Genomic DNA, 24,375 nt, shown 5'->3' with positions numbered 1-24,375 from the left:
TGCATTGGCTGCTCTTACCCTCAGATGGGAGGGCGTAGAGGGGCATTGTAGCACCTGACGGCAGGAAGGGGTTGCTTTAAAAACAGACATGGAGCCGCCTGCAGCTGCAGGCCTGCAGGCAGTTTGATTGATGGCCCTGGAGAGGACTTTGGAGGCCTTAGCATCATTTTAAGACTTGTTTTCCCTTGGGGTCAGCATTTGCCTTTGCAGATTAATGTTGAAGATTTGGGCTTCTTGCAAAGCTGTCTTCAGAGATGGTTATATACGTAACATATCGTATAAAGTAAAACGCTTTTATTTAATGTGTGGGACTTTGCAGCTGTTGGGAATAGCTCTGTTGGCCTGGTCTCCACGGAGGACACTAGGGGTCAGCAGAGCGTGCGGGAGGGCAGGCAGCCCGCCATGCTGCTGCGGGGTGTTCTCCCCAGCACGGCACTCTGCTGAGTTGACTCTTCTCTGAGTTTGGTTGCCAGATGAGCAGACAGCAAATTAATGAGTTCTGGTGGGATTGTATAATGACAGGAAGAAAGAGGGTCCCGTAGTTTTTCTGGACTAGAACATGCTTTTGTTTCCTGATCCAGTGTGTTCCATTACAGAATTGATGAGTTGTGTCTATTCTGGGACTTGTCGACTGAAAAGAAATGTGTAGCCTGAAAGTTTAGAGTTATGCTTTATTTGGCGGGAGGACTCGAGGCGGGATGACAGCCTTCAAATCTGTCTGAGGGACTGCTCCCAAGAAGTAGGGGAGGAGCTAGGATTATATAGGAACTTTACATCAAAGACCAGGGAGTTGGAAGAATAAAAGATTGCTTGTTATCTAAAGAAATCCAGGCATCTCAAGTTCAAGAATTTAGTGATTTTCTTTGTATGGGAGGAAGTAAACATTTTGGCTCAATGAATTCATTCCTTTTTCAAGCACCTAGTTATCTAGGGCCAGTATTCTGTCCTTTCTTATTCTGAGTCCCCTCAGAGGGCACCATTCTGAGTGGCTGCCTAGGCTGAGCAGGGGAGGAAGAGCCTCTGAGCAGGGTGCTGGATGCACAGGCCTGTCCTCCCTGGGAGATGGTGGCAGCTGCTCATGACTTGGTTTCAGCATTCTTTGTTTACTGACATGGTTGCCGTATTTTCATTCACATTGTAGTATTTTCATTCACAGTGCTCCCCCTTGGTCCTAAATTCGACCAATATTTTGAGAGACATTTCATGACCAATTTTGTCCCAGGGTGCTATGAAGGCTCATTCCTAGTTCAGGTTGAAGAAACTTCTGACCTGCCATTCAAGGTGTTAGGTGTTTTTATCAGGCCCTGTTGATACTAAAAGTTCTCTGGATGGCCTGTCTTACTAGTCTGTTATGATCCAGGAAATGTGTACCCTTCGTTGCTCATTCCCATACCTAGAATCACACTGTTATAATTATTTTATGCAGGGTTATAAATTTTATGTATTTCTTCAATATGATTTGCCATCATCAATCTTGTTGTAGGCCTAGCTACACTTTGGGAAATGTAAGAGAAAACAATCTTATAAAATAGACAGGATATAAGTAATAGAGCTAGTAACGTTAATAAAGTCACGATTAAGAATTTAATAGTCAAGAAGTTATATTTTTGGGTTAAAATTTTTCTTGTGTTTCTGACTGAGTTTGAGTGATCTTACGAGAAAGTTCGTATTTATGGTCAGGCTTCGAGCAGGTATTAATTGGCCAGGTGAGGTCTCCCACCTTGTAAGATCAACAGTGGCCTAAACAGAACTATAATTTCCTTTTTAGAATAACGTTTCTGAGGGCTATCTAGTTAGAGCCTTGGAGTAGGGAAACCCACCAAGGTAACACAGAAGTACTAGACATAGGTAATTTACCATAAACTTAACAATTGGAGTAGTTCATAATCAAAGGTAGGAGAAATTATCAAAGTAATTGGTAAACAGGCCTGGTCTGGTGTCTTGGGTCAGCTGTCTACCTCATATGTCGTCGTCTTCTCATCCTGGCCTGGTAGCTTTTTCTCCATTTGGGCCTTGTTTTAAGGTGAGCAGTGCTCTATAGGCCAGTGCACTGCAGGGGCTCTTTCTGATTGGAAATGAATCTGAAAGTCAGTTTCCTTCAGCTTTGCTGTGTATGGTCTAGTTAAGAGTACCTGATAGAGTCCTTCCATTCATGTTGGAGACAGTTTTTAAAGTCATGCCTGTTCCAGTATGTATAATCCCCTGGCCGCATGTCATGGGGCATTGGATCTTTACCCAAGGATATATTACTAAGCTTCAGAAAGAAACATACAGTGTCCTTTTAATAATTCAATTAAACTTTGCAGCAATGTAACATGACAGCAAGGAATGATCTGGGAAGTGTCTTACTAAATATAGACCTCAATTAACAAAACGAGAATTTAATATCCACTAAAATATAATCTTTTTCTCTGTAAAGTTCCCTCATTTTTATCAAATATAGTCAAATCAAGGTGAATTTGTTTACAAGTTAAGTCTGATTATTTGATCATATAGGCTCTTTTAAATTGGCTGTGTTGGAACTTTTAATAAGGACTTTTAAGCTAGAATGTTAATAAGGTTTGCTAAGGCCAGGAAAGCCCCGTCAAGGGCTTGTCATAGATTTCTGCCTAACAGATTTAGGTAAATTCTTTTCTTTTTGAAGTCCTTAAAATACCTTGAGGTTCCTATACCTGTTAGGAGACGATCTTCCTAATTTATCTCATAGAGCCACTGGGGACCTTAAAGATTTTAGTCTCTTGAGAGATCAGATAGAGAGAAAAGATAACTGTTCTAAGTCTGCTTACATAGGTATAATTTATCAAATTGATGTGAATCATAACTAGTTTAAGGAGAAGAGTTTCTTTATGTCTGGTAAACAGGTTAAAAGCCAGTAGTATTTCAGACAAAATCAAAAATTGTAACCATATTCATCAGTTTACTCAGTCCCACGTAACTAATTCTTTTAATCAGAGTTTTCATTAGACCTTTAAAATTTCTTACCCAGTTTATTTCAGTGCTATAGTTTGAAATTTAATAGAAATCAGTAAATCTCCTTGAAGAGAGAGTATTTTGCAAAATCACCAGAAGAAAACAATTACCTGCCTATAAATGACAACAGAATTAACAGCATGGTTAAACAACATTACACTGTAATCTATAAAGAAACCTGGTCACAATAACCAGAATTATGACTGGTAACATTTCAGATATACCAGAATGTTAGGGAGTCCCTATAATTTCTAGAATATCTGTATTAATAATATTTTCTCATACAATATAACCTAGGAAGATTTATTATTCATATGACAATACTTCCCATGTTAGTTAACATGCCAAATGAAACTTACTACTTTAAAATCTCTCTTTGAGATGTTTCAGGGACCCTTTGTAGCATCCCATAGTTAACTGGAGACTAAAAGAATTTTAATGAGAAATTGATATTTGGGGAGCTTGTTAAAAGTTTTCAAAACACTTGGTCAGATAAACGTATAGATCACTGTAAAGTAGTACTTACTCATTAACAAGAAAATATTTCAAAGGTAAAGACACAACAGATCACTTAAGTCGCATAAGAAGCTTTACAATTTGTTACTGAAGGTGGATTAATATTTTAAGAAAATTTTGTCCCCTTAACAGAGAGAAAACCAAATGTAGTCTTGTACCAGCTTACTTCTAAGATTCATTTACTTTGCACAAATTGATTCTAAACTTAGCCAATTCTGACCACGTACAAAACTCTTTCCTCAGGGTTCCTCTTCCACAAGCCTTCCCCAGCTTTCTATACTCGTATTAGTGTGTCCCTTATTTTTTCTTCCATTCAGAAGTAACCAGATTCAGGACAAAGTCACTATTTTTCATTAACAAAATATAATTCCATTCCTTATATCTTCCTTTACACATTTATCTTATCTTCCTAGGATACTGAGATCTTTCCCTTAATAATAGAGACTATTTCAGAGTGGCACCAAGCATTTATTAATATTTCTAAACACCTTTAGTTTCTCTGTAAGAGGAAGTCATATGTTAAGTAATTCATATTTCAAACTTATTTTATCTGAAAATGGCATAGCTATTAAATAAAATCCTATCATTTAACTTAATTTAGCACAACTCTAGAATTTAGATACCAAACATTTAGAGATTATCTTCAGCATACATTTTAAATATATATTTTAAAAAATTTACCCAAAACTCTCATCTCATTTGCATTTAATTTACTTCAAATTTTATCACACCACATTACTATTATTTTTTTTGACAAATCTGTAACATATATAACAGGATCTTATTTGACTTTCATTAATCCTAGGTACACTAAAGGTATTATACTTAATACTGATGACTTTAAAGATGTCTATATTAATTAGAACATACTTAAACTAAACAATACCAAGTGTTATCTTAATATTGAATATTTTCCAGTTCATGTGAACCTGAAGGTCAACTTAGTTTTTATTTTAAAAATACTTAATTTGTAAGCTATTACTTTTTATGTCAATTAAGCAGAGCTCTTTGACTTTGTTTTTTTTTTTTTTTTTTTTAGCTGTAGAAATATCTCACATCTATAATGTGTACTCAGGCTTATAAACAGAACAAAGCTAGAGATCTCATAGCTTCACTTTAAAACTTACTTATAAGATAGGTATAATAATAGTTGGAGTAAGCTTAATTTGCTTGCTCAAATCACTAAGGCTTACTATTTATGAAAAAGACATTTAAGATTTCTTGACAAAGTCTGACGGACCCATCAGAGTTCTGAGTTCTAAAATGCCAAAAATTTCTTTGGCCTTATGTTTTCTCTCATTGAGCTAATTAGGCTCAGTCCTAGGTCACTGTTTGCTGTATATACATTTCTGATCTGCAAGACAATGACAGACACTTCCAGTTCCCCAGAGAACTGCTCTGTCACGCAGGCCCAATTGTATCTCCTTATTTGGCTTTTTTGTATCAGTGAGAAGAGCTGTAAACAAAGAATTCCATGTTTTAAAACTTTAAGGTTCAATTTATCTTGTCTTCCAAAGCTTGCAAAAGGCATTTAGTAAGGTCTCTTTTCCTTGAGTTATAAGTTAAACCCAGGGTAAACCTCTTATTATATTTTTCTTTTAGCCACTGAATATTAGTTTTTAGTTTTACATTATATAGGACGGCTCATGTAACTCTATTGGTTTCCTTTATTTTGTTCAATTAATATTTTCTGAGGGACAGAAATGTGCCCAGCCTTGTAATATCAAGAAGGGGAAGTGTTTTTCCATTGAAACATATCTATCCCACAACATAATTAAGCAAAAATTTATATAAAGCCCATTTAAATATACCAATTTTACAAACTTTTATCTCAATTTTATTAACTCTTATACCTTTAATTTTAATATTTATTAGGTTTAATCAATAATTTTTATTTCTAGAAGGAATGCCAGAAGCCTTTTTCTTCTTTTCTTTTCTTTTCTTTTTTTTTTTTTCACTGTATCTAATTTTATAGAAAAGTCTCTGGGATCCCCAAGTTTGAGCCAAAGAACTTAGGCCCTTCTCAACTTTTAATTTGATTAATTGGTCTGTTGCCCCAGTCATTGATCAAACATCACAGTCTACATATAATATATGTATCTATCCCTATACATACATACATTTTAAACTGGGGCAAATAAAACGGAATTCTTTGAACTTTAATTTTGGGGGGCAGTAGGTGATCTCTTTGGCCATTTTTTTTTTAACTTTACGTAGTGTAGTATCAAAACCTTGTCTCTAAATCCAAAAATGTCCATTTTATTTATCTCATTCAAAATAACCATCAAAAAAATTTACCCATTTTGGATAATCCTCTTATCTTTTTTTTTTTTCTGTTAAGAAAAAAATCTTTCGAAATTTTTACATTCTTTTTTCCAGTTACTCAACCTAATTAACATTAATTATTCTAAGATTTTATTAACATCTCTAAAACCATTAATGGGAAAGGAAAAACATAAATGTAGCTTTTTAAACCAGTTTTTGTAAAATAAGTTCTTAGATTAAACATTAGATATATGTTCTACCTTTAAACTTGATTTTAATAGGTACCAATAAAATGGCTGTTTATAATGAGAGCTCTTTCAACTTTCACCAATTTAAAAGTTTTCCAAATTAAGGGATCCATCATATGGCCATCAATTTATTTATATATAGTGATTTTAAACGAAAAAGATGAAGAGGTTTTTCCAAATGAGAGTAGGGGTGCTGCCTAAATAAAATTCAAAAGTTTACTCTCCAAAAGGTAAAGCAGTTCATGGTCCAGACTGATGCAACAAAGGTTAAGATGGCAAAATGCCTGAAAATTGGTACAAAGGATTGTTGAGAATCCCAATTTAATTGTGTGGCCACAATATGTACACAATACTTGTACCTTTTGCATGGCAGAGTCCAAATTTTCCATTAAAAACAAAAAGGAAACACATATATACATACATACACACACATAAAACACCCAGCGAAAGATAAAACGTTTATATTTCAAGGACACAGGAAGAGAAATCCAAGTTCCCCCTAAAAGGGTTTTGGTTTTTATAAGTCCAGAATTCCAAAAAATGTTTTTATCAGGCCTGCTTAGTTACTTTAAGAGTGAGATTTTTTTTTAATTCCCAATTAAATTTGTAAGTTTTGTATGTATATAAACCTGGCTGGGGTATTAGCTGGAGGCTGGCAATCTGTCATTTCTTTATCTTTTTTTCCTTTTCTTTCTTCCTTTCTTTCTTTTTTTCTTTTTTTTTTTTGAAAGTTCTATTCCCCATTCTATGGTAGGGTTGTCAGAATAAAATTGCTAGTAGGTTTTCCCACAGGGACAACTCTATGGCATGAAGTCTTTGCCTATACCACACCTGCAAGTTTCTCAGTCATCTGAGAAAACTGTTACCAGCCAGGAAGGGGGTCCCGTTTTTGGAGTTGAAAGGTTCCTCATAAGAGTTTTACTTTTATTCTGAAAAATTCAATGGAGGTAACCAAATTGAGGAAAACATTAGACCAGCCTCTTACCTAACCACTCAGTCCTGACCCCAGTGTCTTTCAACATGGACCCACTCTGGATGTCTCCACTGGGAATTTTCCTGGTATCTTTCAACCAGCCCCACCTTGGACGTCTCCTAAAGAAGGGTGTTTCCCGTTATCTTTCAACCAGGCCCCACCCAGTATGTCTCCACTGGGTGGGTTATTCCCCCCCAGTATCTTTCAACTGGAGGGCCAGGTACCTGGATACACCGCCAAATAAAACTCAGGATTATCACCCAATATGGGAGATCCGAGAACCAAGATAGACTTACCCAAATTCATCTGGACTCCCCGAGGAGGTGGATGGGCACAAAGGGCCACTGCTGGTACCAAGGATCCGGATACTCGGAGAGTTCAGGTGGAGAAAGTCTGCTCTGGGTCCCTTCCTGGTGTCCAAATCTGTTGACTGAAATACATGTGCAGCCTAAAAGTTAAGAGTTATGTTTATTTGGCGGGAGGACTCGAGCCGGGATGACAGCCTCTCAGATCGCTCTGAGGGACTGCTCCGAAGAGGTTGGGGAGGAGCTAGGATATATAGGAGCTTTACAACAAAGACCAGGTAGTTGGAACAATAAAACATTGTTATCTAAAAAAAGCCAGGTATGTCAAGTTAAAGAGTTTAGTGATTTTCTATGTATCATTTGGGCTCACTGGATACATTCTTTAGACAAGCACCTAGCTATCTAGGGCAAGTATCCTGTCTTGTCTTATTCTCATTCTGTTCAGAGGGCACTGTTGTGAGTGGCTGTAGAGGCTGGACTTCAGGCCTGTCCTTGCTGGGGGATGGCGGCAGCCGCTGATGACTTGGTTTCAGCATTATTTGTTTACTGACATGGTTGTAGAATTTTCATTCACATTGTAGTATTTTCATTCACAGACTGATTGTGGATAATCTGGAAACTTGGAAAGGAACCGAGATAGAATTACTGCAGGTACCTTCTACTTTAATATTCCGTGTGCAGACGTAAACACGGATGAAGCATACATTTGAATTTGGTGGTGTAGGGAAGGGTTTCTGCACATTACAGGAGAAGGCAAGGCAGAATACCTCTACTTTGTTGGCAGGGATGTGGGTCCACCTGTCTTTTCTGTAGCGGTTTCTGAGAGCAGTTTATGGTAACTAACAAACATTGACAAACGGTGGCACACATTGCATTTAAGAGCTGGCCTGTGCAAACTTGTGTATTGGACAGGTGGATTGGAGAGAGATGTAGCCCAGGCCTGGGCTCAGATACAGGTTTAAATCGCCATTTCCTCACCAAAGGGCCTTGGACTAGAGTGTAACCTCCCTTAATCTGTTGGTGAATCTGTGAAATGTGCATTATAATATTCGTTTCTTCCTGGGTTTGTTGTAAGTTGTAAACAGTATTATAACACTCATGAAACACTTAACAAACAGGCACTTAGCAGTGTTCACTGTGTCTGTCCGCCCCGCTTAGCGTGTGTCACAGCCGTAAAGGTAGCATGTGCCTGTTGAGGATGCACTGGTAGCCCCTTGAATAGGTTGTGAATTTGGTGATTTCCTTTAATCCTTGAAACTCTATATGCCATGGGCAGTTATTTTCATGGACAGATGAGGAATCTCAGGGTAAAGAAGACTGTGTAATTTGCCCAAAGTAAGACCATAATTTTGGGTGCTGGGGCCTCGGTTCAGCATGGGCCCCTGGGCCTTCTGCCCTCTCCGTTCAGCCCCAGAGCCAGACGTGGGGTCGCCTGTCTCCCAGGCCAGAATATCCAGTAGGCAGCAACACAAACCTGGACCTGTGCTGCTTAAGCAAAACTCCGGAGGAGAGGCAGGTACTAAGGGGATAAATGTAAAAACAGACGACTGCAAAGTGTGATCAGCTCTGAGAAAGAAAGGAACACGCCTCGCCACGCAGAGCTGGGAGCTTTCCCTTCGGGGCTGCTCTGGGGGCGTTCATCTCAGCTAAACAAACTCCGGTCCTGCACCAACGCAGGAAGGCAGGGTGCGTGTGACCAGGTTGACTTGGCCTCGTTGATCATACTCATTCCCCATTCAGCGGCAGCTCTTTCGGGCACTTACCTTGTAAACAGATTTCGGCCATAATCATCACGCACTTTGCTTGGTAGTTTTATTGGCCTCACATTTGAGATGAGGTAATTGAAGCTGGGGAGTTTGTTGCATTCCCATGATTACCTTGGAAATACCCCCACTGGTCTTTCAACCTAGACTGGTGTGGCTGTTATATCCCAGCCCTGTGAATGGCATCGTGTAGCTTCTACCAAGTGGTGCAAATGACTGACACTGATTTTTCTTAATTCGTAGGAAATGGTATGTGACAATAAGAGAAAAAGGTAGTCAGAAATTGTTTGGAAAACTAGAACAAAATCCAATTCTTCCCCAGCTGGGGAAGCGTACCCAGTGTCACTCACCCCACTCACTGCCTGGCATCTCCTCCCTGCCGACTCCGTGTTCAGAAGCCACTCTGAGCCTTTGAAGAACATTTTGCCTCATGACACTGTTGACTAGGACCTGCGGCCTCTCTGTCCCTGGTTAACTCTCTCTTCAAAGCCATTTAAATTTTATGCAGGCTCCTCAGCTCAGATGTAAGAATAGCCTCTTTAAACTTCTTGATGCAGCTCCTTAGTGAAGATCTTGAGAAGGAAAACTAGCCAAAACCTGGGAGGTATGCACACAGTGACTGCAACCTCAGCACTTTGTGAAGTTCAGAATCAGAGGGGTGGGAGACTCAGGAAAGGCTTTTTAAGGTAGAAAAGGGAAAGTGAAAGGACGCAGGCTGTGTGAGACTGAAGCATCTCGGTCCCAGCTAGCAAGGCAGCTGCGTTCAGGATGTTATGTGAGGAGTACAGAGTTCTCACAAAGAAAGAAGTGGTGAGATGGGAGGGAGGACAGATAGATTCTTTACTTGGGAAGGAAAAAGTGCGCTGAAAACTTCCTGGTTGAATAAGAGGACTGTGACATGATGTGCTTGTATTTTGGAGAGAAGGGTTTTGTGGGGACAGGCCTAGGAGAACGCTGTCTGGCTAGGGGGTCAGCACAACAGGGAACCACAGAGAACAGGGCCGACCTCAGGGCCCCTGCTGGGGGAGGGGCTGCCCGCCATTTTGAGCCCTGGGGGCTGCTTCTGTCCCTTAGCTGAGGCCTCAGAACTCCCTTCATATCCCAGTCCTGTTGATACAAGAAAACAGATGTGGGGCATGAGAAGGGCTGTGTCCCAGGCTTTGGTTGAGCCCCTGGAATGTGCCCCACCAGACGTGGGTCCTTGGCTTCATGCAGGAAAGATTTCAAGAGCAAGCCACTGTTGAGTAATGGTAGATTTATTCACAGAGACACATTGAAAGGCAAGAGAAAGGCCACGAGTTGTGGGGTTCGGGTGCTCAGATTAAAAGTAGGTACACACTCCACAGACAGAGTGTGGGCCTTCTCGGAAGAGGGAGAGAGAGTGGTGACCGCGAGGTGGCGCTGTGTTGCTCGTTTTCTTGGGCTTGGTTATTTCATATGCTAATAAGTAGACTGAGCAGCCTAAGGGCAAGGGGCTGGGATTCCCAGGGAGTTGGCCATTTCCCACCCTGTGACCTTTTGTGGCTAGCCTTGGGATGGCCATGGTGCCTTGGGGCATGTTATTCACCATGTTACTATTACAATGGGTGTATAATGAAGCTCAAGCTCTGCTAGAAGTTATATCTCTTCATCTTGAGCCTCAAGGCCTATTGGGGATTGAATCCTTCACCATTTTGATGTTAATAGTTGTGGCCTTCCTTGAATGGCTGTGCTCTGCCCCCTTCCATCCTGTCTCACTCTGATGACACAGAGAGAGCAAAGGCCGTGCCCTACCCGTGCTCCTGCATTTAACAGGGGGTGGGGTGGTTTGGGCTGAGGATGAATCTGAGTGGTGAGAAGGATGTTTCAGATTTCCCCACGTGGGACATGGGGACGTGCCAGCAGCCACTGCAGATTGATCTCACGGGCATTATCACTTGTGTCACTCATCTTTTCTATTTTAATTTTTTTTTCAAGTATTTAATCTAAATTTAATATCAGGATTTTTTAGGAAACAAATTTCTCTTTTTCTTTTCTTTGGGGCTCTTTAGGGGGTAGGTAATTACGTGTATTTATCTGTTTGTGGAGGCCCTGGCACTTGAACCCAGGACCCCGTGCACGCTAAGCACACGCTCTACCACTGAGCTCTACCACCCGTCCCATCATCTTTTACTTTTTGCTTTAGCTGCCAAGAATCTTACAGCTGAATTTCTAGTCGGCCTTTAACACTTATCCTAACTTCATGGCATTCATTTTTATGACTTTACCTTCCCCTGGTTTCATTTAAGTATTCAATCTCCATTTTGTCTTCACTCTCACTTTTGTCTTTTTGTTGTTATGGTTGTTAAGCTGTGTTTAAAAAAATTGTTTAATTTCTCTTTTAGCAGGAGGCTGAAAGTAAATAAATATGTAAACAAACTTATCACACTTAAATATTTTATACTTTCTAAGCTGTTTAGTAGTTACTTAAAAACCGAATTGAATACTAAAGTGATAAAATTTTTAAATTATTTTTTAATTTTTTATAAAGGTATAGCTGATGTACAATATAAGTTTCAGGTGTACAATAGTTGCACAATTTTTATTTTTATGTTCCATTTATAGTTATTGTAAAACATTGGCTATATTCCCTGTGTTGTAAGATCCATCCCTGTAGCGTGTTTATGTTAGATGGAGCAGTTTGTATAAGAAAGCTGGGTAACGCAGAGTCTGGGGAGTGGCTCTGTCTAACCCATGTTCATGGTCACCCTTCCTGTCAGAGCCCAGGCCCTCACTCTTCTCTGCAGGGGAGCGAGTGGAGGCAGCCCTCATCAGCGCTGGCACCACCCTCTGAGTGGCAGTGACAACAGTGACTCTCTGTGGACATGCAAATTGTTGTTCCAGGAGCTTTACATGCATTTCTGCATTTAATAATTAAAGCCCTCCTGTGAGGAATCATTTTATGTTTTTAATGAATAATACATTTTATTTTGATTTTGATAGACTTCAAACATCCAGAAAATGTACTGGAATAGTACAATAAACGCTTAGAGCAGTTCACCTAAAAGGGCACTATTTGCCCTTTTGTGTGTGGCTTATTTTAGTATAAACTTTCAAGGTCCATCCATGTTGTAGCCTCAATCAGTAATTTATTCTTTTGATTTGATAATATCTTTTTTTTTCGTTTTTTGTCTATTTAAAAATATTTTCATTGAATTCTAGTCAGTTTATAATGTTGCATCAGTTTCTTGTGTACAGCACAACACTTCATTTATAGAGGAACATACCTGTATTCATTTTCATATTCTTTTTCAACATAAGTTACTATAAGATACTAAATATATTCTCCTGTGCTATACAGTATAAACTTGCTGTTTACTCTATACATACTATCTGCAAATCTTGAACTCCCAATTTATTCCTTCCCACACCCTCTCCCCTCTGGTAACCATAGTTTGGTTTCGATGTCTCTGTGTCAGTTTCTGTTCTGTAGATAAGTTTATCTTTTTGTTTGGTTGCTTTTCCTTTTTTTTTTTTTTTTTTTAGATTCCACATGTGAGCGATCTCATATGGTATTTTTCTCTCTCTTTCTGGGTTACTTCACTTAGAATGACATTCTCCAGGTCCATTCATGTTGCTACAAATGGCATTATTTTATTATTTTTTTTATGGTTGAATAGCAGTCTATTGTACAAATATACTACAACCTCTTTATCCAGTCATCTGTCAGTGGACATTTAGGTTGTTTCCATGTCTTGCTATTGTAAATAGTGCTGCTGTGAACATTGGGGTGTAGGTGTCTTTTTGAATTAGGGTTCCTTCTGGATATGTGCCTAGGAGTGGGATTGCTGGGTCATATGGGAGGTCAATTTTTTGTCTTTTGAGGAACCTCTATACTGTTTTCCACAATGGCTCCACCAAACTGCATTCCCACCACAGTGTAGGAGGGTTCCCTGTTCTCCACAGCCTCTCCTGCATTTATTGTTTGTGAACTTCTGAATGATGGCTATTCGGACTGGCGAGATGTGATATTTGATTGCAGTTTTGATTTGCATTTCTCTGATAACGATATTGAGCATTTTTTCAGCTGCCTATCAGCCATTTGTATGTCTTCATTGGAGAAAAGTTTCTTTAGGTCTTCTGCCCATTTTTGGATTGAGTTGTTTGTTTTTCTTTCTTATGAAGTGTAAAAGCTGTTTATATATTCTGGGAATTAAGCCCTTGTCAGCCTCATTTATTGCAAATATTTTCTCCCATTCCATAGGTTGCCTTTTTGTTTTGCTTACTGTTTCTTTTGCTGTGAAAAAGCTTGTAAGCTTAATTACATCCCACTTGTATATTTTTGCTTGTATTTCTATTGCTTGAGTAGACTGCTCTAGGAGAACATTGCTGAGATGTATGCCAGATGTTTTCCCTATGTTTTCTTCCAAGAGGTTTATAGTTTCTTGTCTACATGTTTAAGTCTTTAAGCCATTTTGAATTTATTATTGTGTATGCTGTGTGGGAGTAGTCTAACTTCATTGATTTACATGCAGCTGTCCAGTTTTCCCTACACCATTTTCTGAAGAGGCTGTCTACTCCATTGTATGTTCTCACCTCCTTTGTCAAAGATTCAATGACCAAAAGTTTGTGGGACTATTCTTGGTAATTTTGTTTATCCGTTCATTGATGGATGGATATTGTTTGTAACCTTTGGCTACTCTGAATGATACTGCCATGAATATTGATGTGCAAGTTTTTGTGAGAATATGTTTTCATTCTGTTGGCTGTACAGTTGGCCCGCCATATCTGTAGTTTCCACTTCATGGATCCAGATGGCTGATTGTAAAGGGACTCGAACATCCTTGGATTATGGAATCCAGGATGGGGGGTTCCTGAAACCAACCCCCCGAGGATACTAAGGGATGACTCTACATGTAGGAGTGAAATTGCTGAGCCATATAACTCTAACCTTTTGAGGAAACAACAGACTTCTCCAAAGAAGCTGCACCATTGTCCCTTTCCACTGGCCACATATGAGGTATCTCTGCCTCCTGAACAACACTTGTTATTGTGCATGTTTTGATTATAAGCATCCTGGTGGGTGTAAAATAAGATCTCATTTTCATTGTGACTTGGCTAGTGATGCTGAGCTTCTTTTCATATGCTTATTGGCCATTTGTGTATTGTTTTAAATCCTTGGAAAATTTAAAAATTGGGTCGATTTTCTTTGTATTGTTCAGGTGTAAGCATTTGTTAAATATCCTGAATACTAGTCTCTTATTAGATACATGCTTTGTAAAATTTTTCTCCTATTCTGCAGATTGTGCTTTCACTTTAGTTCTTTTAAACATTAAAACAATTTCTTTACAGGTGAGGTAATTAGATGTATTGATTTATTTTATTTTTCTTGCTAAGCACGCCCTCTATCAGTTGAGATACCCCCTTCCCCTGTCATTTCACTTTCTTGATGATGTCCTCTGTAACAAAAAGGTTTTAAATTTGATGAAGTCCAGTTTATCTGCTTTTTTCTTCTATCACTTGTGCTCTTCGTATTGTATGTAGGAAACCAAAGCCTATCCTAGGACCTCAAAGATTTATACTGTGTCTTCTTTTAGAAAGTTTATAGGTTTAGTTTTTACGTTTCTGTCTCTGATCCATTTTGAATTAATTTTTATTTGTTATATAAAATATGGGGGTCCAGATTCCAGATTCATTCTTTTGCCTGCAGATACCCAGCTTTCCCTGCACCATTTGTTGAATAGACTATTCTTTCCATGGAGTGTTGTTGGCACCCTTGTGGAAAACTGAATGTAAATGTAAGATTTTTCCCCCTGGGATTTTATTGTGTCTCATAGATTTATTTATCCAAACTTATGCCAGTACCATACTGACTTAGTACTATAGGTTTTTAGTACCCTTTAAAGTGAGTCCTCCCACTTTGCTCTGCTTCTTCAAGATTGCTTTGGCTGTCCTGGGCCCCTTGCACTTCCATATGAATTTTGGGATAAGTTTTTCAATTTTTGCAAAGAAGTCAGCTGGAATTTTGATAGGGATTCCACTGAATTTGTAAATCACTTTGGGGAGTCTTAACATTTTTAACAATATTGTCTACCATTCCATCAACATGGTATATCTTCCATATATGTAGATCTTTTAAAATTTTTGGGTGATACTTCAAAATATTCAATGTACAAATCTTGTAAATTTTTCTTACATGTATCTCTCATTTTATTTTTAATGCTGTTGTAAATGGAAAGTCTGAGATTCTTGAGGGTAGGACTATATATCAATTTGTTTATTTCTAGGATTCCTACGCAGTAAATACCCTAGGTTTATATTTGGTACATAAATCTATCCACAACTCTTCCCACCCCCGTGCCATAAGAAACCAAGACCCAGGTTAAGCTACCTGAACACCTATGTGGAAGTGAGAAATGAGACCCTTGGGTGGAGCTTTGTGCAGATGATACTGAGAGCTTATTCAGGATGGCTTCATCTTAATTTCTTTTAAACAACACTTTCGGTGTAGTCAGATACATTAAGAACATGCCCTTTTGATGTGCAGAGAAGCTAAGACTATTATCAAATAATTTCTAGAGAGAGTGTTGTACTTGAAATCTAATTTGCATCAATCTTTGAAGATTTATGTTTCAGGAGCTTTGACAAAAGAACACCTGTCTTTATTCATTAGTGACAATTAAATGCTCAAGCAACATGTAATAGTCTGAGAAACTGCCCCCGCCCCGTAGTGCTGGTTGGCTGCAGCTGTAACCTGAGTCAGCGCTTACCTTTCCAGTATGCTTGTGCTGATCTGCTCAAAGGGGTTCGTCCAACAGTTTGTCAGTCTGTTGGAGAAAGCCATAAAACATTGATTTAAGGTTGCTGGAATGCAATATATTCTTATTAATATTAAGTAAGCATATATTGAGTGCTTACTGTATGTTGGGAATTGTCCCTCAGCCTCACATGAATATTATTTCTCTTAAAACCTCACATATTTCCTTGTTATTCACACTTTACAGATAAGGAGACTGAGAATTATGTCTTCTCTCTTTTGGGGGGAGCTCATTATCAATGACGGGAAGTTGTATGGAAAAAGATATTGATTCATCCTGAGAAAATATTTTTCTCAGAGTCAGCAATGAAGAGGGTGACCACTGAAGAGGGTGATCATTGTTTGAGTGAGACGAGCCCCGGGTTGTACGGAGTCAGCATCCCTGTCCTGGACACGGCACGTGTAGGGCTGCGTGGTGGGTGAGGCGGTGAGGCCGAGCAGGGAACTCGGATGCGGGGCCGTTGGGCTGTGCTCAGGCCCGGTGGGGCTTTCTCCTAAGGGCAGTGGACCGTCATTGACAGAATTTAAGTAGGGGAGAGGGGTGCTCTCGTAGATCACTTTTGTCTTGTAGAATGCTTAGAAACATTTAGAAGTCTCGGCAGGAGGTGATGTGATGAGTCAGAGAAGGGTGGCTGCGAGGTGTAGCAGTGTTCAGTTTTCAAGTGGTTTTCAGTCCCAATTTTGTGGCTCTGTAGCCGTGTCACTTTGGATGATGCACTCAAGGAAGAGAAACAATTTATCTAATCAATAAAAGCAGCGATGTACCGACCTCCCAGGACTGCTGTGGAGATCCAGTGAGATAACGTGTGCACAGTGTGCAGCATGGTACCCAGCACAGATTCAGTGCTGAGTGAGTGCCAGTGAGTATCTGGTAAGACAGGTGTGGGTGTTGGGACTCGGTGACTGAGGAAATCTGGGTCCTGAACGAGGGGTCCAGTCACATCTGTGAGTGATGGGCCTGAGCTGGGAGAGGCAGAGAGTCCTTGCCCCCCGACCAGGGGCCCTGGGCAGGACGGCTATGGGAGGAGCACCATGAAGTCAGCTCTTTGCAGGTGGAGTTGGTGTTGCCCATGAGACATCTAAGTGCTTTGTCACGAGCTCAAAGGGGAGGTCTGGGCCCAGGCTGTGAATTTTCCTATAATCTTAATCCCTGAATACACCGAGGTATTGATCACTGAAAGTGAAGACATACTTTACAGGACAAGTGAATAGTAGTATCATCTCTGTCATCAAAGCTCACGTCTCTTTATTCATCACCCACTTTGCTAATTGGGTACTTACAGAGCTCACTTCACCGACCTCCCCTGGGCTCAGGCTCCATAGTAAAGTGCTGGTGAGCCTCCCTCCTTTCCAGAAGATGACACAATTTGCTGGTAGCCTTCTGTACCTCGCCAGACTTAGAATTTTAGTTTGTTGATTTATTTCTATTTTTCTGTTAGCCATCTCCTGACAAGAGAGACCTTTTACCTCATGGTCATATTTCAATTAGCTGTTACTGAGAATTGCTGATCTGATCCATAGAGTAAGTATTATATTAACCTTGTAGAGTATTTATCATTTTTCTGTCTTTGCCCTTTAAATTTGTATGCCCTTTCTCTATCCTATTTGGGGCCTTAATTTTTTTTAATTAAAAGATGTCTGTTTGCAGTTAAGAAAACAAAAGAAAAAATACACATGATAGCTAAACTTAGAAAATATCTAGTGTGTTTTCTGTCTCGGCAATGGAGGGTTGTAGAAAGTTGTGAAAACCTTCATTACACAAGTTTCTTAAAATGCAGATTAAGAAATAAAACCTTCCTTCCTCATCTTTCAAGCTGCACAGCTAATTGTCAAGAAAGGGAGAGGAAATCCTCAGAAGCTAAGACAAACCAGAAAGCAGGGATTCTGGGTGATACATGAGCCTTAGAAGCCCTGGGGTGCCTGTTGGCTCCTGTACTGAGTTTCAGTTGCCTTGACAGTAGGGCAGGAGGTGAGCCCGAAGCCTCTCACACTGGGAGTTGGATGACTGATCATATGTAAGGCCAAGCCAATCCCGAGAAGCATGGTTTACTAAAGGGTGAACTAGGAAAAAAATTCCTCAAGGCAAGACAGTAAGGAAAGTCAATTTTGTTGGAAGAGGGGAAAAATAACAAATCCAAAGTAAGGATATAGTTTAAAGCTCTTCTGGCATGAGAGTGACCACAAACTCCTGGCAGAAAAGCACAGCTACTCCTGGAATGAGAAGTTGTGGTTTGAATGAATCAGTGAGCATCCATTCCGAAAAAGGCCTCCAGAGTCTTGTGGATCAAGATACTGGACGGCAAACACCTCTCTTCCAAGGTCTCATTCAAATAACCGGAAATGTTTTAAAGGAAAGAAGCCATAATCATAGTTCTATTTATTAACATTACTATATGCTAGGAATTCAGAGGTGCCTATGGAGTTGATTCCTCATTTATGGACCTTACTTTCTCTTTGGGGAGACAAACTGACATAGTTGGGGAGCTTGGTAGAGGGAGGTGTTAGTCTGTTGCAATTAGCCTGGAGAGGAGATTAAGAAAGCAGTGAAGGGTGGGTGAACTTTTTAGCTGAGGACAGACAGTCTTGTTCAGTTGGCTTTTAATTGCAGGCTCAATGAGCTGTCACTGGAGGGAATAGATCTTACGGAGGATGGACTTAGCTCAGGCCTCTTTAGAATGGACAAGTGAAACTGGAGAAAGACAGTCAAATCTGTGCAGACATTAAAGTTCACTTGAACATGCTCCATCACTGAGCCAAAGATAGAACAAATATGCAGCACTTCTTAAGGACAGAGGAGTGGTTTCTAAGGTTCTCCAAGAATGAATCCCAGGGAACCGGGATGGCCAGTTGTCAAAATGTGACTTTGCTCTTTGGACGGTGTACCCACCAAGGGTATTGGATTTTTATAGGTTTCCATTTCACTTTAATACATGTCAGGTGATGAGGACGTGGGCACACGTGTTTGACACATTGTCGAGGCGACTTTAGTTACCTGCCTAGAAGCACGGGCACAGCTATGTCTGCGTCATACATCTTGCCGCCCATCCCGTTCCCCGGCTCAGTGATCACGGCAGAGTGGTTCCTTGTTGACCTGTCCGTCTCCTCTGTGACATCATAACCCATGAAAAGACCGGAGCTTATTAACGTGGTTTTCTTAAAGTCAAAGGAACAGATCAAATATGGAGTCAGATTTGTTCTTTCCTATTTCAGTAGTGCCATGGAGAAGGCAGTTTGGGCAGCTTTTTGTAGGGCCCTGGAGGCTTTCTCTCTCAGACTTTGGGCACCTTTATTGAAAACCCTTCATAGCTGTCTGGCGTGCTGTAAAACCACTCCGCCTGTTTTGCCCTGAAGATGTGTTCAGTTTATAACTCATCTCTAGTCCTTGGAAAACAACTCAATAAAAACTCAGTTGGTTTCCCACCAGCCAATAGCAGGGGTGGGGGATACCTTGTTATTATTTCATAAAATAAAAATAACAATAATAATAATAATAGTAATAATAATAATAATACATAACAATCATAAAAGAAGTCTTAAAACAGCACTGGGCACATTGGAGAGAGTCAATAAATGCTTCCTGGCTTAAGTCAAAAGTGATGACTCAGTGATTCCATGGTTGCTGTATTTGCTGAGCTAATTACTCCTTTGCTACATTACACATTTTTTTTAACTGAAAAAGAAATACATGCAAATGGTTAAAAAAATTCAAAAAGAGCACAAAAATACACAAGTGAAAGAGTTTACCCTCATCCTCTGTTCTTCCAGCCCTCCCTGGAGATGCCACTGTTTACTATCCTTTGGATGCTTTTCCAGATATGGTATGCACATTCCCAACTATGTATGTAAATTCCTTTAAAGTTTTAGTTATTTTTAACTTAAAGGGATTTAAATCCTTAAGTGGCTTCTGCCCGGGTAATAGAACAGAACAAATCTGACTGCATATTAGATTTTTTCATTTGACTTTAACCCTATGCTCTGTCTCCTAGGCTTCATCTTGCTTGTAAAACAATGTTGCTTAGAGCCTGAAATATACAGGAGAGCCTACTCTGAAGGCTCTGACCTTTAAGGATATTTAACACCTTTTCATTCATAAAAAGATAACAAATTACAGAATAGAAAATAACGTTTGTTTTGTTGGAGGTTTACAGAGATTTGACCCAGGCAGATAGCTGCAAGAACAAAGGATTCTAACAAGAAGGAATTCCTACACCAGGAAGTTTGCAACAACCAAGCACGTAGGAAAGGAGCCTGAATTCTGACTTGGGGAGATGGTTTTCCAGGACATTAGTTTGCCACCTAGGTCTACAGAGACTTGCTATTCCTTGCCCCAAAACCTGGTCTCCCAACTTATTGGCCTGTCCTGCACTGAGGAGAATGAATTTGGACTCGGTAACACTCCTATCTACCTAGCAAGCTGGGCACTGGAACTGAGTGTTATGGAAACAACAGGCCAGCCAAGAAACAAGCACCACTCGGAGGGTTGGAGTACTCAGATTTATTATGCCTGCGGACTCAGAGGGGCTTCTGCTCCGAAGTTCTGAGCACCTCCAAGACATGCACATGAGGTTTTAAAGGGTTAATTACAAGTAAGGGGTATTAGCCAATGAGGCTCAAACAACAAAAAGCAAGGAATCAGTACACTGGAGCTTATCAACTTGTAATAGATCACGTTACTGACACCTGTTGAGGTTGGATTTACGAGTTAGCTTGTTAGCCCAGTAAACTGACACTAAACTTCAGATTTACGAGTTAGCCCAGCAGAATTTAGATCAGTAAACCGACACTTATCACACTTAGATTTGTGACTTAGCTTGTTAGCCCAGCTGGGCTTTTCCTTTACATGAGGATAGCTCTCCCACACCCAGGGAACTACTGTGAGCCCTTGATGGTTCCACTAGGGTGGGGTGTGGTTTACCCAGGAGGGATGGGGACTGTGCACCAACACTCAGGCAGTCTGCTCTGTCTGGGGCTCTGATCTTGTACCACCCCTCTCCCCGCCAGCCCAACACCTGGGAGAGTGGAACTAAGGCAGAGATCATGCCTGCCTGTTTCCCAGCGTGTAAAAGGGGAATAGGTACTCTTCCCAAGGTAGTTCTGAGCGACAACACCTGTGGGTGCTTGGTTCGCAGAGCAACAGAAAACCCAGCTCCGCGTGGGGGCAACGGGTGTGATACCCATAGGGGTTCTGCAGAAGCATCGGATGGAGGGCTGGATCCGAGAGGTAAAACATGAGCTTCGGGCCTTGAAGGGTAACTGAATGGTACAGAGGCAGGACTGCCGCCTCCTTCGGGGTGCCCCCAGAGGTAAAGCTTTTTCTCTCCATCTCCGCTACGACCCTACCCTCTCCAGATCCATCCCTTTTCTCTCCTCTTCCTGTCCATCTGTCTCCCTCCACTTTTCCCCTCCTCTCCTCCCCCTCCCATCTTCTCCCTCCCTCGCTGCCCCACCTTCTCTCGCAGAAACCAGGGTGGATCGCTGGCCCTCCTGCGCATGGGCAGTCGGTGCCAGCTGGACCGCGGGTTGGAAGCTCCAGCTCCGAGCCGGGTATCGGCCCCAAAGCCTTCTCAGCTCTGTCGGCCGGTAGGCCTTTAGCTCCTGCCCGGGGCCGGGACCTCTGGCTGTGGAAGTGCAAGGTGGGGGGCTCCCGGGAAAGGGGTCAGGTGGCTGCGGGAGGGCGGTCGGCATGTCACAGCCCTCCCCAGGGAGCCAGTCAGCCTGTGTTCAGCTGAATTGCTCTGGCCAGACCCCTCTGCCCGCGCCACCTACCCCGGCGCCCCGGCCACACCTGTGCATGGCCAGGTGTGCACCTGCAGCTTTTCACCCAGCCGGGCTCCCCTCAGTCCGTGGCTGGCATCCCCTTCCCCTCTCCCGCCCGCGAGTCCTCTCCTCCCGGGCTGCCTCTCCTCGGCCGCCGGCCCGTCCCCGCCCCTGGGCGGGCTGTGTCCCGGGCGGGCGGGGTCTGCGGACCCGAACTGCGGCAGGCGGCTGGGGCTGGGGCTGGCCTCCGAGCGGAGCTGCAGCCCGCGTTTCCACCAACCCCCCCCCCCGCTTTCCTTGCCCCGCGACCCCGGGGCTGCCCTGCTCTTCCTTTCCTGCTCCCTGAGGACAAGTTCAGCGGCGTGGGCGCTGCTCCCTGGGCTGAGAGCCTCCGGCTTTAAAGCCCAGCTTCTGGTGGAGTCGGGAAAGTGAATCCTCAGTGCTGAGCGAGCTTCTGTCTCCTCCCTCAGTGTTTCTGCCCCAGGTAAGTACCTTGAACACTTTCAGGTGTTATGATGGCGGTGCTTGTTGATGTTACGTGTTTTTATAGTGCCAGGGATTACAGTGTTGAAAGCAGGGCTTGGTTCAATTAAAAAATGAGCTGAAGGCATGAGGCTGTGACATGCTCCTTCCTTCCCACTCCCAGGGTGAAACGTGTAACTGTCGATTTTAAAAAGATAGTTACAGTCCCTAACTAGCCCAGCCCAGCTAGGGTGCTTTAACAGGAACAGCACCACCAGAGGCGTTGGAGACCCAGGGACATTGCAGTCCTAAAGAGCTCCTGGCACAGTTTGGTTTGTTTTGGTTTTTGGTTTTTCTTAAATCGTGGGGCAGACTAGTAGTATAGAGGGAAAAATAATTGTGAAGAAATATTTTTTCATATAAGAGCTTTATTGTGATATTGTTCACACACCATGAAGTCCATCCATTTAAATGGTACAATTCAGCAACTTTTAGCATATTCACAGTTGTGCAACAATTATTATTCCAGAACGTTTTCATCACATCAGAAAGACCAGTGGAAATGAGTGACATACCCACCCCTCCCCAGTGGTGTTTCTAAAGAACTTTCTTGCCTATTTCTGACCATAAATTAACTTGTTACATTCCATGAAATATCTGGTAGGAATTCTAATCAGAATTGCAATGAATCTGTGTATCAAAACAGGAAGAATTAATGTCTTTATGGCATAAATTTCTTCTAACCATGAATATATCTGGGACTGTATCTTTTCATCTCTCCAGAGCCTGGCCCATGGGAAGTCCTCACTAATTGTTGGGCTTGTGAATGATGAGATTCTATACATCTTTAGTTGCTACTGTAGCCTTTCACAGAAGAGAAAAGTAACCTCAGTGAAGCCAAGTGACTCTCTGATGGTCAGAAAGAGTGACAGCCAGTGCTGGAGTGATCCAGTGGACTTGGTTCTTGCAACCAGGATTCTCCAGCACCTACAGCTAAGGGGATTACAGTATTCTTTTTTTTTTTTCTTAATGGCGTTGCTTTTATTTTTACTTATTTTTTTAATTTATTTTTTATTGAAGTGTAGTCAATTTACAATGTTAGTTTCAGGTGTACAGCAGAGATTCAGTTATAAACATATGCATATGTATCTACATATGTTTTAGATTGTTTTTAGTAGAACTCATTACAAGAAATTGAATATAGTTCCCTGTGCTATATAGTAGGTCCTTGTCATTTATTTTATATTTATTAATGTGTATCGGTTAATCTCCCCTTTCCTGCCTGCTAAGCACAGTTTGCTTTCTATGTCCATGAGTCCATTTCTAGCAGCACCGTTTTTCCTAGTAATATATGCTCTTTGGCTGCTTTCAGTTTCAGTAATTCCATGTTATCTGTGAGCGCTTTTCTTCTGGTGGCCTTTATGTGGTTTGCACACGTGGTAATAGAGATCTGTATTTGGGAGAACTCCAGGCCTAGTGTAGTCACTGGTACAGAGTGCCCACTGAGTTGATGCTTGAACTGGGAAAAAAACATAGTAAATGTTGGAATTTCCACTATGGTTGAGACTTCCAGGTTTCTGTAACCTGTTTACCCCACCTTATTATTGGCCGCCCCCATACTGGGTAATATGGTGGAATTTCATGGTATAGTGGTTTAGAGACAGGGCCTTGTATGCTTCTTCTCTTTCCGTTTTCTAACACTCATCCTCCTGGGTCTCCCAGATCCTCCCCCAGCAGTGCCCAGGGCTGGCTTAGTGCTGCGCTGAGGCAATATTTGTTAATAAGGCCCTTTCCTCATCTTTTCTGACCCTCCGTTTCTTTCTCTGCACAATGAGGGCTTAGACTAGATAAGTGCTTTTCAGTTTCTTTTAAAGCCATGTTTCCTTTGAGAAACAGAAAATGCAAATCTCTCCTCCCATCCCAAAACTTTAGATTTTGTTACGTCCTGCAAGGAGTGACATAGCTCTTTGTGGAAAATTGATGTGATTGTGATTCCATGTGGCACAGAAAATACTCTTCAGAGATTTCTTGCAGGGAGAGGGCAGAAAAGGGGCAGTATGTCACACTTTCTAGTGTGAGCACTGGAGCAGGGGCTTTGATTTAAATATGGTGTCTGTCGTGGCCTCTCTTTAATCTTGCACAATGTGACAAACCTCTCTACCTCAGTTTCTTGATGTGTCAAGTTGGGGTGATAATATTTTAAGGGTTTTGTGAAACATTATACACATAATCTATATGTGTCTCAGTAGAAACAAGACCTGCAAATGATTCAGGGATTTAAAAAAAAAAAAATCTTGCCCATAGCACTATGTCGCTGTGTATTTTAAATTTCCTGGAGGGT

Source organism: Camelus dromedarius, chromosome 27 (assembly GCF_036321535.1).
Source record: "Camelus dromedarius isolate mCamDro1 chromosome 27, mCamDro1.pat, whole genome shotgun sequence".
NCBI lineage: Eukaryota > Metazoa > Chordata > Mammalia > Artiodactyla > Camelidae > Camelus > Camelus dromedarius.
This window is presented reverse-complemented; position numbering follows the sequence as displayed.